This window comes from Dipodomys ordii, unplaced genomic scaffold (assembly GCF_000151885.1).
Source record: "Dipodomys ordii isolate 6190 unplaced genomic scaffold, Dord_2.0 Scaffold81, whole genome shotgun sequence".
NCBI lineage: Eukaryota > Metazoa > Chordata > Mammalia > Rodentia > Heteromyidae > Dipodomys > Dipodomys ordii.
In genome coordinates this window covers 5,262,516-5,277,649 of record NW_012267297.1, presented here as the reverse complement: position 1 = coordinate 5,277,649, position 15,134 = coordinate 5,262,516, and the positions used below count along the sequence as shown (strand labels likewise).

Sequence of the window (15,134 nt, the reverse complement as noted above, 5' to 3'; positions counted from 1 at the left end):
TCAAAGCTCAGGGCCTGGGCCTGGGCCTTGGGTTCAAAGCTCAGGGCCTGGGCCTGGGCCTTGAGTTCAAGCCTCAGGACTTGCACAAAATAATGAATAGAAAAAAGAAAGAAGATAAAAGGCATCTCCCACTGAAGGTGAGTCTGCACAGTGGTCTGCGCAGCCAGTGTGTCTTGGGAAGATGGCTTCGTAGATGCGTGTGTCACCTTTCAGTGAATTCACCGCAGGCTCCAGCCAGCTGGGTTTAATGTCTGTGCTGCTGTGTCAGGCTGACCCGAGCCGGGACCGACGTGGTCCTGGACAGCTTCTCTGAGCTATGTTAAGTCACAGCTCGATGGAAGTTGTGGTGGAAGCTATAACTAGCACTCAAGGAACGCATCCTTCAACACAGAGGCCTGCCCGCCCATGTCACAATGGGGGTCATTTTTTGTTTCCTCTCTTGAGTTCGAAATCCTTACCCAAAAAATCAAAACATAAAAATATCACATAGTTGTCTGACAGACTGATTCATGGGGGCCCAAGTAACGGTTATGGTGGCAAAAGTAGGCCGGGCATGGTGCTTACACCTGTAATCCTAGCTACTCCGTGGGCTGAGATCGAGGCCGCTGGAGCAGGAAGGTCCCTGAAACTTATTTTCAGTGAATCACAAAAAGCCAGAAGTGGAGCCGTGGCTCAAGTGGTAGAGCTCTAGACGTCAGTGTAAAAACTAAGGAACAGCATGCCGGCATTGAGTTCAAGTCCTAGAACTGACCCCCAAAAGTGTAATTTTAAACTTATACCCCGTGTTCAATTTTAGGCTTGAAGTAAAACCTTTCAGGGGAAGGGGGCAATTTCTCCTTTTTATTTTAATATTTGCTTTTTTTCCTTTTTTGTCAGTTGTGGGGCTTGAACTCAGGGCCTGGGCGCTGTCCCTGAGCTCTTCAGCTCCAGGCTGGTGCTGTACCACTTGAGCCACAGCTCCACTTCCAGTTTTCTGGCGGTTCACTGGAGATCAGTCACGCAGACTTTTCTACCCAGGCCTGCTCTGAACCTCCTCAGATCTCAGCCTTCTGACTAGCTATGACTACAAGCGTGAGCTACCAGCACCTGCCTTTAATACTTGCTTTTTAATCTAATGTTTCCCATTTCATCTTGGGGTGGGGGCTTGGGGAGTTTTCAAGCATCATAAGATTTATGGTCATGTCTCATGACTAAATAAAATCAGTAGATTTTCCTATACTTAGCATTTCATAGAAAAGTTTCTTTCCCAAAGCCTAAGTTTGCCTTAATTCAGGCTTTCATTTTCCTCTTCTCTGACTTAATTGTGTCTAATGTCACTTTTAAATAGTGCCACCAAAAGGAAAATGCAAGTCCAGTGCTAGTGGCTCACGCCTGTAATCCTAGCTATTCAGGAGGCTGCGAGCTGAGGATCAAGGTTTGAAGCCAGTGCAGGCAGGAAAGTCCACAAGACTCTACCTCCAATCAACCCCCAGCAAAAGCTGGAAATGTAGCAGTGGTTCAAGTGGTAGAGCACTAGCCTTGAGCAAGAAACTTGAAGAACACTGCTCAGGCTCTGAGCTTAAGCCCCAGAACCAGCACAAAATATAAAGTAAATAAAGATAAATGTATTTATATTTGTATAATAAAAGGAATCTTCTCTCTCCTTAAAAATGTTTATATTATGTTTATATATAGTATATATATTATATATAATATATATTATATTATGTTTATATATAGTCAGTCATCAAAATCTAGTCAACATTCTTTTTCTTGTCAGATGGCCAAAAGAAAAAACAAAACAAAAGAAAAAACCAAACCCAGCTATAAAACAACCATCAATTAATGAACATAAAGAAGAATGAGGGGCTGGGAAGGTGGCTCAGTGGTAGAGCGCTTGCCTTGCATCCATGAGGCCCTGGGTTCGATTCCTTAGCACTACACAAGCAAACAGAAAAAAGCCGGAAGTGGTGCTGTGGCTCAAGTGGTAGAGTGCTAGCCTTGAGCTGAAGAGCTGAGGGACAGCGCCCAGGCCCAGAGTTCAAGCCCCATGACCGACCAAAAAAAAAAAAAAACTTCATTTGAGAGATGATTTGATCATCGCAAAACTCACCCATTTACAGGATACAACAGCTTTTAATAAATTGAGAGGGTATGATACAACCGGCTTCCTATTCTAAACTTTGAACGTATTTGTCACCTCAAAAGAGAAGACTTGGACTCATCCGATCACCCCTAAACCACCCCAGCCCCAGAAAAACACTAATCTACTTTATAAAGCAAAACAATTCTATTCTGTGTGCCAAGACACGGGCTTGAACTCAGGGCCTGCTTCTCTTCAAAGCTAATGCTCTACCGCTGGAGCTACAGCTCCACTCCCAGCTTCTTGGTGGTTCATTACTAATAAGAGTCTCATACACTTTCCTCCTTCCTGGGCTGGCTTTGAACCACAATCCTCAGACCTCAGCCTCGTGAGTAGCTGGGATGACAGGCGTGAGCCACCAGTGCCTGGCTGGGCAATCATTTTTAACTTGGTGAATTTTTTTTAAAAATGTGGCCACAGGGGTCATCCATGATACTCACACTAACGTCTGTGATTTTTGGCAGTTTATCCTTTTCATTCCTACAACACCTAAACTACCTTAACATTTCTAAAACCAACAAAAAAAATAGTGTTGTTTTTTAAAAAAAATCCCTCTCCCTTTCTTTCTCTCATTACAATTTTAAACGCTATTTCTTGGAATCTTTTGAAACAGCAGCTGCTCAGGACAACAAATATTAGCTCGAGTAGTTCTAAAATAACTCCTTTCTTCAGCCGTGAAAGGGAGGAGAGTCTGCGTCAATAAAAATATTCCAGTGGCTATGAGTTTTCTCCACAAGTGACTTAGTGAAGGTAAATACCAAAAGCTCTAAAATCGATCATAGTAGCACTTTTGTGAGCTGTCTTCCCTAGGGGTGAGGTCAGTTTAGCTGTTAAAGAAAACCCACTGGGTGGGGGAAAGCTAAACCTGGGCTTTGACATTTCAGTCTTTTTTTCCGCTAGTGACCTCGGCTCCCTTTCCTGAATTATTATTGGTTTAAAAACAAAGCAGTGTTTCTAAGTTTCTCTCTTTCCTTTTGGTGTCAGTGTTGGGCCTGGAACTCAGGGCCTCATTCAAGGCTGGTGCTCTCCTGCTTGAGTCATAGCTCCATTTTCAGCATGTTTTTGCTGGTGGACTGTAGAAAAGAGTCTCACAGGTTTGTTTACGAGGGGTGGCTTTGAACCTGCATCCTCAGGTCTCAGTTTTCTGAGTAGCTAGGCTTACTGGCATGAGCCATTGGCACTTGGCCTGCGTCTCTTCGCTTTCGCTGCAGTACAAAGCTCCTGAGCTGGACACGAAGGTCTGATCACTTGAAATAAGAGCTCCTGGGAGATTTGTATCTCTTAGAAGGGGAAATTCAACAGGAAAAGAAAACCAAACCACATGCTTCATTTCTGATCATGTGATCTATTTTACACCTGTATTGTTGACTTAGTATTTCCGAAGAATAGGGGCCCAGAGAAAATACTACAGTTACACAAAGGCCAGCCGCAGAGTCCTCTACCTTCAGAAACACTGACTTGTTTCCCAAGCTCCAGAACAGCTCTGGCTCCTGAAGATGAGATCAAACTGACCAAAGACACAAACTCCTGGGAGATAAAAACCACTGGCCAATAAGAGCTTACAGATAATGTGTGTGTGTGTGTGTGTGTGAGCGTGCACAAGCGCACACACACACACATGCATGTGTATGCTGGTACTGGGGTTGGAAGTCAATGTCTAGACCCTGCCCCTTACGTTTTTGCTCTACCACTTAAGCCACGGCTCCACTCCTGGCTTTTTAGTGGTTAACTTGAGCTAAGAATCTCAAGGACTTTCCTGCCCTGGCTAGCTTCCAACTGTGATCCTCAGATCCTAAGTAGTGAGCCACCAGTGCCTGGCTACAGATCGTTTTTTAACACTTGGCCTAAAAATGTAAAGGCATTAACTCCTTTTAGAATGTAACTGTCTGTGCGTGGTGTGTGTGTGTGGTGTGTGTGGGGTGTGTGTGGGGTGTGTGTGTGTGTGTGTGTGTGCGCGCGCGCGCAGGTCCTGGGGCTTAAACTCAGGGCCTGAGCCCTGTCCCTGAGCTTTTGTGCTCAACACTAGAGCTCTAGCACTTGAGCCACAGCTCCCCTTCTGGTTTTCTGGTGGTTCATTGGAGATAAGATTCTCACAGACTTTCCTGCCCTGGCTGACTTTGAACTGTGATCCTCAGATCTCAGCCTCCTGAAGCTCTAGGATTACAGGTGTGAGCCACTGGCTCCCAGCTGTATCTCCAGTTTCCTTTGGGAAATATTATTATTGTTGTTGTTGTTGTTGTAAAGCAGGAAGATTGCCACCTATTCAGTTCATGTCAGCTGGTTGGTTGGGGCAGGAATGGAACCCAGGCCCTAGCGGAGCTTGCTTAGCCACAGACTCTACCACCAAGCTACACCCATACAGCACTGTAGCCCAACTTCACTTCAAATACTGAAATATGCCGAGCATAAGAAGACGCATGGGTATTTTCTAAGTTTGCTCAGAATAGAAAAAAGTCAGGAAGGATATACTCCAAACTGTCACCAAAGAAAACAAAGATAATAATTGCTTGTTGTCCTCTCTTTCTCTGTCTCTGTGTCTGTCTGTCTTTCTCTGTGTCTCTCTGTCTCTTTCTCTCTCTCTCTTTTTCTTGTGCTGATACTGGGGCTTGAACTCAGGACTTTATTTCTTGCTCACCTTTTCTATCCACCTGAACCACACCAGCATTTTTCTGATTAGGTATAAGAGTCTCATAGCTTCCAACTCCCAGCCTTAAATCTCAGCCTCCTGAGTAGCTGGGGTTATAGCTATGAGCCACAGGGCCCAGCTTATACTTTCTCTTGAATAGCAACCCTGTGTCTGATACACAGTCCTTTTTCCTACTTTTTTCAGGGGATCTAGATAGGAGAGCAGGAATCGGCTGCCTGAATTGTTCTGACTACAGAGATTTGTTAGCCTATCATCTAAAGTAAGAGCAGAGCACTTTCTGAATGTTTTGCTAAATGGCTTAAGAAAGAGAGGGGGGGGGGAAGGCTTCTCTTCTTTCTTCAGTCACAAAGATGATGCTTGAACTCTAGGCCTCAAGCTCTTGCTTGGCTTTTTCCCTCAAGGCTCTGAGTAGCTAGAATTACAGGCGTGATCATCAATGCCCAAAAAATCGCTGTCTCTGATTTGCTCTTCTTATTGAAAAAAATCACCATAATCATAATATTCCTCATGTTTTAAAATTAACCCAGATGGGAGCCAAGAAGGAGATTGTAATATTTGGTAGCATTTAAATTATTTTCTCTGCATGGTTATGAAAATGAAATCCATTCCACAAAGGTATAAAATTAGCCTGAAGGATTGAGTGGTAATTTAGTTTTATTGGGTATATTATTTAGTATTTATTGAATACCACCGTGTTCCAGAACCTTGTAGGGGACAATACGTGGTCTGTGTTCTTTAGCAAGAACTTTGTTTGCTAGGTTAGGAAATAAATCCCACTGTGTGGGCCATGAAATGTTTTGCCCGGATGTAAACTGAATTTAGAAGGGCCAGAGACAGAACTGTGAACATTTCAAGAAATTCACATCCAATAATAAATCTTTCCTTGGTAAAACAGAATAGCAAGCACACACACAAAAAAGGCAAGAAATCTAAGTTGGGTGCTACTTGGAGATTCGAGTCTCATAGACTTTCCTGCTCAGACTGGCTTTGAACTTTGATCCTCGGATCTCAGCCTCCTGAGTGGCTGGGATTACAGGAGTGAGTCACTGGCGCCTAACAATAGGGAATAGTTGCTATCTTCTAGGTCTTAGGTCACTATATAGGTTCATAGCTTTGAATGGGGGGAACTTGGAGGTTGGGTAAAACACCTCACTCCTGTAATCCCAGCCAAGCTACGCAGGGAGTTAAGATCTGGAGGGTCTTAATTTAAGACCAGTTCCAAGCAGAAAAGTCCATGAGACGCCATAACTAAAATCACCAGCCAAAACCTGGGCTGGATGTGTGGTTCTGGTGGTAGAGCACCAGTAGAGCAAGAAAGTCAACCAAGTACTCGGCTTGAGTTCAAAACCCAGTTCAACAAACCAAAACAGACAAATCACAGCATCTAAGCCATAAAGTGCTCGATCTGCCATTCCCTAAGATGCTTTTGTGTGGATGTCAGTACTAGGGCTTGAACTCAGGGCCTGGGTGCTGTCTTTTAGCTTTGTCACTAATGGCTGGTGCTCTACCACTCGAGCCACAGCTCCACTACCAGTATTCTGATGATTCATTGGAGATGTGTTTCATGGACTTTCCTTGCTCTGACTGGCTTCGAACCTGGACCCTCAGATCTCAGCCTTCTAAGGAGCTAGGTCGACAGGTATGAGCCATAGTCAACCTGGCTCATTTTAATTGTAGTCATTTAATCCATGAGTGTCCTCTTCCTTAAGCAACTAATAGCAATAGTTCTGAACAAAACATGTGTAATACTCAGCTTTTTTTCTAAATTAAAATTGCATTGGTGGCTCACGCCTGTCATCTAGCTATTCAGGAGGCTGAGACCTGAGGAACACGGTTCAAAGCCAGCCCAGGCAAGAAAGTCCTTAAGACTTGTATCTCCAATGAACTAGCAAATAAGCTCGAAGTGGCGCTGTGGCTCAAGTGGTAGAGCGCTAGTCTTGAGCATATAAAGCTCAGGGACAGCGCCTAGACCCTGAGTTCAAGTCCTAGAACTTGAACCAAATAAAGATAAAATAAAACAATTACCTTGTAGAGCAAAAGGAGCTCAGGGACAGTGCCCAGGACCTGAGTTCAAGCCCCAGGACCTATCTGTGTGTGAAATATGCAGCTATTACTAAATATATTCTTTTGCTAAAATCTGTCAAGATTGATCCCACAGACTTTTTTTTTTCAGTCCTGGGGCTTGAACTGAGGGCCTGAGCGCTGTCCCTGAGCCTCTCTGTGCTCAAGGCTAATGCTCTACCATTTGAGCCACGCCACCACTTCTGGCTTTTTCTGTGTATGTGGTTACTGAGGAATCAAACCCAGGGCTTCATGCATGCTAGGCGAGCGCTCTACCACTGAGCCACCTGCCCAGCCCCCAGACATGTTTTTATAGGCCAGCTACCTACCCCTGAAAAATGACAGCCACACACAAAAGCACCCATGTCTCCAACCACCCAAAGCCATTTTATCCAAGAGAAAAGTACACTGAAGGATCTCAAAGATGGTAACATCTTTTACTAAAAAGAAGCAAGGAACAATCCAGGCCCGTGAGGAGAAAAAAACCCAACACCTACCAAGAATGTTTGTGGAAGTCAAGCACGTTCATTGTATTTATAAATAAAAATATACCACCATATATTTTATACACACATGCACCATAAATATCGATGGTATTTGCTCAGCAGGGGTCGGGCTGTAAATGTCCAGCAGGGCTGAGCCTCCTTGTTTGTATGTATGTATTTCTGTCTCCCTGGACTCAAGCTACTAACCACAAAGTCACGTCTGTGATTTACACTCGCAGCCTAGAGCAATGGCAGCCGCCATCCCTCTCAAACTTCACTTGCTTACAACACACACTGCGTCCATGTTCAAACTACAAGAAGAGCCTCAGGGCCTTGTGCTCTTGCTTGGCTTTTTCAACTCAAGGCTGGTGCTCTGCCGCATGAGCCATCCCTTTACTTCTGACTTTTTGCTGGTTCACTAGAGATAAGAGTATCACAAATTTGTCTGCATGGGCTAACCTCAAACCACGATCCTCGACTCTCAGCCTCCTGAGTAGCTAGGATTAACCGGTATAAGTCACTTTTGAAAGTATGCCCTTTCAAATCTACTACTGGTCCTAGGAGGATACGCTCTGTACCTGTAATGGAATGTATGTTATAGTCATTTTCTCATTTTTCCCAAGAATTATCTTTTTTATTATCATGCATTGAATGAATCAGAAATCACATTTGAAAAATGAATGTAATTGCACCAGGCACTGGTGGCTCAGACCTGTTATCCTAGCTAAACAGGAGACTGAGATCCGAGGATCACAGTTTGAAGCCAGCTTAGGGAAGAAAATCTATGAGACTGTTATCTTCACTAAACTACCAAAAAGACCAAAAAGAAGGAAGGAAGGAAGGAAGGAAGGAAGGAAGGAAGGAAGGAAGGAAGGAAGGAAGGAAGGAAGGAAGGGAGGGAGGGAGGGAGGGAGGGAGGGAAGGACGAAGGGAGAGGGAGAAGGAGGGAGGGAGGGAGAGGGAGAGAGAGAGAGAGAGAACAGATGAAGGTATTAGAAATGACAAAGCAGTGGACCTGCTAATACTACAGGAAACCTCACTAGGACCAGAACCCTAAGCAACAAACAACTCAAGGAGTTAAAGCAATCCAGTTTTGGTGGCAGTTATCCAGAAAACTGTGATAAAAATCTGTAGCTTTATGCTGTTAAATTTTGGAATAATGTTTTATATAATGAAAACTCAGGAAGTGTGAAGTCCAAAAGGAATAGTGTGTGTGTGTGTGTGTGTGTGTGTGTACCAATACTGGGTCTTGAACTTTGGGCCTGTGCACTGTCCCTGAGCAAAATACTTTGCTCAAGCACTCTACCACTTAGCCACAGCACCACGTCTGGCTTTTTGTTAGCTAACTGGAAATAAAGTCTCATGATCTTTCCTGCCTGGGCTGACTTCTAACTCTGATCCTCAGAGCGCAGCCTGCAGAGTAGCTGAGATTACAGGCGTGAGCCACCAGGGCCTGACCCACAAGCAGTTATCTTAAGCCCTTGGGCTGTGAACACCTTATTGTATGTCTATTATATTGCATAAGGAAGGACTTAAACGTGACTTGAAAGGACCTCATTTCTCCAGCCTGATGTCAAATGTCTTCCAGAGGACCACTGAGAAATGTCAAGACATTTGAAATCTATAGTGTACAGCAGGATTGTATGTTGTTATTTCTGTGAACTGTGAAGTACGAAAACGCTGCCCACATCCATGAAAATAGTAGCGTCTCATTTCCACAGTGGAAACAGAGTTCCCAGGGCAGAATGGCTATCAGCAGAAAGCTCCGTTCCAATGAACTCATCCTGTCTAGACCAGCCCAGCATCAAAAGTGAAAACAGATGACTGAGCTATTTCCTTTTCTTTGAAACTTTGACCCTGCAATGTTCATTGATACGGCTTCAGAGCTAAGTATATGAAGGTTCATCAGAAAAGTCAAGGTGAAAATTGCAAAGTCAGAGTGTGGGGAATGTGGCTTAGTGGTAGAGTGCTTGCCTTGTATGTATGAAGTCCTGGGTTCGATTCCTCTGTACCAGATAAACAGAAAAAGCCGGAAGTGGTGCTGTGGCTCAAGTGTAGCGTGCTCACCTTGAGCAAAAGAAGCTCAGGGACAGTGCCCAGGCCTCTAGTTCAAGCCCCAGGACTGGAAAAAAAAAAGAATTGCAAAGCCAGAAGCACTACTTTAAATGAAGAATTTGAATAATTGAGTCAGGTGCTGGTGGCTCACGCCTGTAATCTTTGCTATTGAAGGGGCTGAGATATGAGGATCGCGGTTCAAAGCCAGCCTGGGCAGGAAAGTTGGTGATTCTTTCCAATTACCTAGAAAAAGCCAGAAGTGGAGCTATGGTTTCAGCTGTAGAACGCTAGCCTTGAGCCAAAGACACTCAGAGCCCAGGCCCTGAGTTCAAGCCAAGGACCAGCTCACAGACACAAAAATATCTCACTTAAATTAGGGTACGTCTGGCTTCTGATGTATAGCTGAAAGTTCTTTTAAGCAAATGTTATTTTTAGTTATTGTTGTCATTGCAAAAAGAATAATATCAAGAAATAGAATGATACAGTATGCGCTGCCAGGGACTGGTGGCTCACAGCCATAATCCCAGCTACTCAGAAGGTTGAAATCTGAGGACTGCAGTTCAAAGCCAGCTCAAGCAGGAAAGTCCACAAGACTCTTATATCCAGTTAATTACCAAAAAGCCAGATGTGGTAGAGTGGTAGCATTCAGCAAAAAAGCTGCCTAGTTTGTGAGTTCAAGCCTCAGGATTGGCACACACACACACACACACACACACACACACACACACACACAAAAGCATTTCACGCCAGGTGCCGGTGGCTCACGCCTATAATCCTAGCTACTCAGGAGGCTGAGATCTGAGGATCACAGTCCAAAGCCAGGCCGGGCAAGAAAGTCCGTGAAACTCTTATCTCCAATAAACCACCAGAAAACTAGAAGTGACGCTGTGGCTCAAGTGGTAGGGCACTAGCCTTGAGCTGAAGAGCTGAGGGCCAGCGCTCAAGCCCAAAGTTCAAGCCCCATGACCGACAAAAAAGAAAAAAAAAAAAGAATTTCAAATGCTGAATTTCAGAGAATGTTTCATTTAAGGACTTCACTCATAGCAAATGCTTAGAATCTCCCATGGAGAAATAATTCACTTTGATTTCTTTCTTTTATTTTAAACTCAGCCTTTATAATAACTTCTTTCATAATAAATGCTAATAAAAGCATTTCTTGTCTCCTCTGTCACTTGACCTGAGGTTTTCAAAGTATTCCCACCAAAGAATCTGATGTCCAAAGAAGAAATTTTTTGATGTCAGTATACAGAATTAATCCACTGTCTGGAGTTTGGCTATCCAGACCCAGATATTAACAACTGTTCAATCAAATGACAGCAGTTGTGTTTGAAAGTTCTCCATGTGACCACAGACAAAGACTACACCCCCACTCACCACTTTCCAACTTTATCCTTCAGACTTACAAGCTGTATGGAAAGAAAATAAGCACAGAATGCAAAACCAGCTAAAGCCACCAGCACAACCATGCTCATTGCAGCATTGTTTAAACATAGCCAAGAGCTGGAATCAACTCAGACGCCCCTCAACAGACAAATGGATCAAGAAAACGTGGTATATGTACATAAGGGAATTCTATGCTTCCATCAGAAAGAATGGCATTGCCCCATTCATAAGGAAATGGAAATACTTGGAAAAATTATATTAAGTGAAGTAAGCCAGGCCCAAAGAAACATAGGCTGCATGGTTCCCTTCATGTATAATAACTATAATGTGCCTTTACTGAGCAGGGCGTAGAATGTTTTAGACCCATGCATCTAATTTAGCATTTAAGCAAATGAACATTCATTGTTTTCTAGCATCATGGCTACATTTACTCACTCATTTATATGTTCAGATAATACTTACTATTCATATATATATATATATATATATATATATATATATATATATATATGCTTGGGGACTGGGCGCTGTCCCTCAGCTCTTCAGCTCATGGCAAGTGCTCTACCACTTGAGCCACAGCGCCACTTCCGGCTTTTTTTGCTTATGTGATGCTGAGAAATTGAACCCAGGGCCTCATGCATACCAGGCAAGCACTCTACCACTGAGCCACCTGCCCAGCCCTATATATTTTTATATCAAGCAATAGACAAAACTCTGGGGTGGTAATGCTGGGCAAGGCCGGTAAGATCTTCATGAAGAGTAGAGGCTTTTCTGAGCCGGCTTAGACAGTTCAAGCTATTGAGAGAGATATTTCTAAAAGTCGTCCAAATCAAAACAGATCTTGAAGAAAAGAAGGAAGGAGGAAGAAAGAAAGGGAGGGAGGGAAAGAAAGAGAAAGGAAGAGCAGGAAGGAGGAACAAAGAAGAAAAGAAAAAGAAGAGAAGAGGGGAGGGAAGACAGAAAGGGATAGAGGGAAGGAGAGAGGAAAGGAATGAAGAAACAAAGAAAGAAAGATCAGGAAGGAGGGAAAGAGAAAAAGAAAGAGAAGAGAGGGGAGGGAAGAGGGGAAGACAGAGAGAAGGAGAGAGGAAAAAGGAAGGAAGGAACAAAGACAGAGAAAAAGGAAGAAATAAGAAAGAAAGAAAGGAAAAGAGAAAGAGAAGGTGAGCAGGAGAGAGGGAAAAGAACCAGAGAAAAAGGAAAAGAGAAAAGAGAGGGAGGGACGGAGGGAAGGAGAGAGGGAAGGAAGGATGGAAGAATGAAGGAACAAAGGAAAGGAGGGAAGAAAGGAAGAAGGGAGGGAGGGAGACACGGAAGGGAAAGAAGAGTTAGAGATCAGAAGTAGCCATATAATCTTCATAAGGACCTGGCATCCCCTACATAACTCACGTTGCATTTCAAGAAGGATTATCTGGGAAGTTTCGTGCAGAGGTGACTTTGCCTTTCAGGGTGAAGCGGAGGCTTGCCTGTGTTTTCTTTCTATAGATGGTGAGCCATTCCTGCGCCCAAATCGATGATATCATCTGCCATTACACCTTTGCAAATAGTTCTGCCGTTATGAAACGGAAACTGGAACACAAACAGGGGGGAAAGAGCACCGCAGACTAGCAAAACACAATCCGCAAATGAACTCTTGTTTGTGTTTCATAAAAGAGACATTTTCACACCTGGGAGACAGCGGTTACGGTTTTATAGCCAGATCATTTATGCAACTCTCTCTGTTGACGCTACTATTTTATATTCAATATTTGCTTGATTTTTTTCCTACTGAGAAACATAAACCAAATTCATCGTTATTTATTTTGCAAAATGTGCCTATGAGGTCTGTTCCTTGCTTCATTTGAGAAAAAGTTAAAGCCTTCACGGTTAGAAATAAAAATGATCTTACAAAAAGGTTTTCTTCATGAGAAATGCATTCAAATAGCAATTTCTATTTATAGGTAAACATCTTCAAGTTGCCTGAGAAAATCTTAACCAGGAGCCAGTGGATCCCACCTGTCATCCTAGCTACTGAGGAGGCTGAGATCTGAGGATCGTGGTTCGAGGCCAGCCTGGGCAGGAAAGTTCCCGTGAGACACAGGCCCTGAGTTCAATCTTCACAACTGACCAAAAAAGGAAAGAAAGAAGGAGAGATGGAAGGAAGGAAAGAAGGAAGGAAGGAAGAAAGGAAAAGAAAGAAAGAAAGAAATCTTATACAAACTCATAGTAAATCTAAGTGCTTTCCTCCTACCTGATCTGTGATTTGGTGTAGCCCAATTTGATGCATCCCAAGGAAAGCTGGACCAAGAAATAAATGAGAATTGTGGTTTAAAGCCAGCCTGGGCAGGAAAGTCTGTGACTCTTATTTCCAACTGATCACCGAAAAAGCCACAAGTGGAAGAGTATCAGTTATGAGCAAAAAAGCTAACAGACAGCACCAGGCCCTGAATTCAAGCCCCAAGCAGGTGTGTGAACACACACACACACACACACACACACACACACACAATTTTATAGTAATAATCCATATAACCATTGCCTGGATTTGACTTTTCTGTCTCTAAATGTGGATCTATTTTTGAGCTCTCAATTCTGAAATATGCTTGTTGATGTTTATGCCAGTAACACAGAGATTGTAGCTTTATAATAGCAAGTCTTGAAATCCTACAGTAGAAATATTTCCATTTTTTTCAAGTTTGCTTTGCAGTGTAGGTGCTTTGTATCTCCATATAAATTTTAGAATCATGTCAATTTCTCTTAAAAAATAGGATGCTTCTATGTATGATATAGATTTATAGATGAGTCTTGTCTCAATATTATATTATTTTGTTGGCCATGGGTGCTGGTCACTGTCACTGAGCTATTTTTTGTTCAAGGCTAGCCCTCTAGACTACTCTGAGCCACAGATACACTTCCAGTTTTTAGTGTTTCATTGGAGATAGAAATCTCAAGGCCATTCCTGCCCTGGCTGGCTTTGAACCCTGATCCTCAGATTTCAGCCCTCTGAGTATCTAGGATTACAGGTCTGAGTTACCAGCACCCTGCTCCATGATATTTTTCTTAAAGATTATGTTCTCTATGATGATTTTTCCTAAAGGCTGGTGCTGAGGCTTGAAATCAGGGCTTCTGACTTGTCGCTTAGCTTTTTCATTCAATGCTAGCACTCTATCTACTCTTGGAGCCACAAGTCCACTTCCAACTTTTTGGTGGTTTAATGGAGATGAGAATCTCATGGACTTTCCTGTCCAGGATTGGCATAGAAACATGATCCTCAGATCTCAGCCCCCTGAGTAGCCAGGCCTGGCTTCTGAGCTTTGTTGCTAGTCTCTATCTGAAATTCACCTTTTTTCTCTTTACTATACAGTAACGCTTACTTACTTTTCAACATGTAGGTCTAGAAATAACACTCAGACAAGTCTTTCCAGCAAGTTCCAGTTAATTAATTCCTTGTTCAGAGCTCCATGATTAAGTATACATACATTACTGCCAGTTGGCTATGTTGTTTTATACTTTTTCTTAAGTCACGTAGCTTATTCAATAACTTGCACATAGTAAATTATTCTTGCTTTTCTGTGTGCATTTGCCATTCCTGGGACTTGAACTCAGGGCCTGAACATTGTCCCTGAGTTTATTTTGCTCAAGACTAGTGCTTTACAACTTGAACTACAGCTCCACTTCTGTCTTTCTGCTGGTTAACTGGTGGTGAGCATCTCATTGACTTTTTTGCCCTGCCTGGCTTTGAACCAGGATCCTCATGTCTCAACCTCCTGAGTAGCAGAGGCCACAGGTACAAGCCACCAATGCCTGGCCTCCTTACATATTTTTATCCGTCAAAGTCTCTATTGTCTGCCTAACATATTCCAGAGATTACATCTTAGCTGGGGGAAACAGAAACAAGCCTAGGCAGATAGGTGAATAGAATAATCACAGATGATGCCAGGTGATACAGAGATTAAAAAAAAAATCAAAGGCCCCAGACAACACACGACTACTTCACCTCAGAGAGAAGTGGGATTTTCAGGAAATGACATCTAACCTGAACCAAAACCAAGGATACAAACAGTACCCGCAAGAGCCTGTGTGGGAGAAGAGTCTTTCACATGAATGAAGCAGGAGGTACAAAGGCCCTGGTGTGAAATCAAGGGCAGGCAAGCCAGCATGTATAGCAGAGGAGAGAGTCCGGGGAAACTTCTCAGAGATGACACTCGAGAAGATGAGAAGGGGTTATCCTGTCAGTAAAACCAGAGGGAAAATAGTCAAGGCAGAGCAAGTTACAAAAGGCAAAGAGAAATGCACAGCCAAAAAGACTGCCCAGTACCTGTGGCTCACACCTGTCATCTTAGCCACTCAGGGGGAGGAGATCTGAGGATCAAGATTCCAAGTCAGCCTAGGCAGAAATGCC

The 15,134-nt window shown here is 43.3% G+C and overlaps 1 long non-coding RNA gene across 1 annotated transcript; it reads left to right on the top strand.

Annotated features, from left to right (window-relative positions):
• The first annotated feature begins 1,472 nt into the window (after positions 1 to 1,472).
• Positions 1,473 to 12,817, top strand: LOC105992260. Its single transcript, XR_001175390.1, has 3 exons — positions 1,473 to 1,588; positions 10,768 to 10,921; positions 12,694 to 12,817. It is a non-coding gene; the product is annotated as an uncharacterized LOC105992260 (long non-coding RNA).
• Positions 12,818 to 15,134: the final 2,317 nt, after the last annotated feature.